General features: G+C 35.2%; 1 non-coding gene across 1 annotated transcript; it reads right to left on the minus strand.

Annotated features, from left to right (window-relative positions):
* Positions 1-2,252: 2,252 nt before the first annotated feature.
* On the minus strand, positions 2,253-2,360 carry LOC127740236 (small nucleolar RNA R71). The gene has a single exon (XR_008000917.1). It is a non-coding gene; the product is annotated as a small nucleolar RNA R71 (small nucleolar RNA).
* Between the last annotated feature and the right edge of the window lie 442 nt (positions 2,361-2,802).

The raw sequence follows: 2,802 nt of genomic DNA on the forward strand, positions 1-2,802 counted from the left end.
TAAGGTTTATTACTTGGACGACCCAGTGCACTTGCTGGTTAGTTGTGCGAAGTTGTGATAAAGAATTGAGATTGCAATTGAGCGTACCATGTTGATGGCGCCATTGATGATCACAATTTCGTGCACCAAGTTTTTGGCGCCATTGCCGGGGATTGTTTGAGTTTGGACAACTGACGGTTCATCTGGTTGCTTAGATTAGGTATTTTTCAAAATTTTTAAGAATGAATTCTAGTGTTTCAAGGTGATGTTCTTATCATCACCAAAGCTGATTGATCTTCATCAATCTAGCTCTTGAATGCAATGTCCTGCTGAAGCTTGGCTGTCCATGTCTAATTCCTTTAGACTGAAGCTTTAGACTAACATTGCATGATTCCTGGGATTCTCATTAAGAATTTTGATATCTTTTTTCCTGGAATTCTCATTAAGAATTTTGATATCTTTATTTTCTTTTCCACTTAATTCTCGAAAAAAATCTCAAAAAAATTACAAAATCATAAAAACCAAAAATATTTCTTGTTTGAGTCTAGTGTCTCATTTTAAGTTTGGTGTCAATTGCATGTTTCTATTCTTCTTGCATTTTTCGAGTTCATTCATGTGTCTTCATTAATCTTCAAGTTGTTCTTGATGATTTACTTGCTCTGATCCTTAAATTCTCTTGTCTTGAGTGTTTTGTTGTTTCTCATATGCATTCTCAACTTGTTAGTGTCAGTAGTATACAAACTTCTAAGTTTGGTGTCTTGCATGCATTGTTTATTTGATTTTAGTTGCATTTTGATTATTCCTCGTCATTAAAAATCCAAAAAAATTTTAATTTGTGTCTTTTCAAGTCAATAATACAGAGAATTGAAGATTCAGAACATACAGCAGAGGAATTACACAGAAAAAGCTGGGCGTTCCAAACGCCCAGTGAAGAAGGAAAACTGGCGTTTAAACGCCAGCCAGGGTGCCTGGCTGGGCGTTTAATGCCCAAAAGGGTAGAGCTTTGGGCGTTAAACGCCAGAATGGATACCATTCTGGGCGTTTAACGCCAGGATGGCACAAGAGGGAAGATTTTGTTTTTAATGCAAATTTTTTTCAAGTTTTCATAATTTTTCAAAATCAAATCTTTTCCAAATCATATCTTCTCAATCATATCTTTTCAAAATTGATTTCTTTCCATTTTTCAAAAATACTTGCTAACAATTAATGATTTGATTCAACATTTCAAGTATGTTGCCTTTCTTGTTGAGAAAGGTTTAATGTTTGAATCATATCTTTTCTTGTTAGCCAAGTTATTAATTTTAAAAATCAAATCTTTTTAAATTATTTTTCAATCATATCTTTTTAAAACCATAACTTTTCAATCATATCTTTTTAATCACATCTTTTTCAAAAAAAGGTTTTCAATCATATCTTTTTTATTTCTAATTTCAAAATCTTTTTCAAAATCACTTTATTTCTTTCTCAATCTTAGTTTTCGAAAATCATCAATCAATTTTCAAAATGTTTTTAAAATTTTTTTAATTTATTTTCGAAAATTTCTTCCCCTCTTCTCACATCCTTCTATTTATGGACTAATACTCCTACTCAATGCACAATTCGAACTCTATCTTTCTTGATAAGTTTGAATTCTTCTACCTCTTCCTTCTATTTTTCTTTTCCTCTGACACCTCAAGGAATCTCTATACTGTGACATAGAGGATTCCATATTTTCTTGTCCCATTCTCTTTCATATGAGCAGGAGCAAAGACAAAAGCATTCTTGTTGAGGCTGACCCTAAACCTGAAAGGACCTTGAAGCAAAAGCTAAGAGAAGTTAAAGCACAATTCTCTGTAGAGGACCTAACAGAAATCTTCAAAGAATAAGACATGGCAGCCGAAAACAACAACAATGCCAACAATGCAAAGAAGGTGCTGGGTGACTTTACTGCACCTACTCCCGACTTCTATGGGAGAAGCATCTCTATCCCTACCATTGGAGCAAACAACTTTGAGCTTAAGCCTCAATTATTTTCTCTAATGCAACAGAATTGCAAGTTTCATGGACTTCTATTGGAAGATCCTCATCAGTTTTTAGCTGAATTCTTGCAAATCTATGACACTGTCAAGACCAATGGGGTTGACCCTGAGGTCTACAGACTTATGCTATTCCCTTTTGCTGTAAGAGACAGAGCTAGGATATGGTTGGACTCACAACTTAAAGAAAGCTTGAACTCTTGGGAAAAACTAGTCAATGCCTTCTTGGCAAAGTTCTTTCCACCTCAAAAATTGAGTAAGCTTAGAGTGAAAGTCCAAACCTTCAGACAGAAGGAAGGTGAATCCCTCTATGAAGCTTGGGAAAGATACAAAAAATTGATCAGAAAATGTCCTTCTGACATGCTTTCTGAATGGAGCATCATAGGTATCTTCTATGATGGTCTGTCTGAACTGTCCAAGATGTCATTGGATAGCTCTGCTGGAGGATCTCTTCATCTGAAGAAGACGCCTATAGAAGCTCAAGAACTCATTGAAATAGTTGCAAATAACTAATTCATGTACACTTCTGAAAGGAATCCTGTGAACAATGGGACGAATCAGAAGAAAGGAGTTCTTGAGATTAATACTCTGAATGCCATATTGGCTCAGAACAAAATATTGACTCAGCAAGTCAATATGATTTCTCAAAGTCTGTCTGGAATGCAAGCTACACCAGGCAATACTAAGGATGCTTCATCTGAAGAAGAAGCTTATGATCCTGAGAACCCTTCAATGGAAGAGGTGAATTACATGGGAAAACCCTATGGAAACACCTATAATCCTTCATGGAGAAATCATCCAAATCTCT

The sequence above is a fragment of the Arachis duranensis genome, chromosome 6, assembly GCF_000817695.3.
Source record: "Arachis duranensis cultivar V14167 chromosome 6, aradu.V14167.gnm2.J7QH, whole genome shotgun sequence".
In the NCBI taxonomy this organism is placed as follows: Eukaryota; Viridiplantae; Streptophyta; class Magnoliopsida; order Fabales; family Fabaceae; genus Arachis; species Arachis duranensis.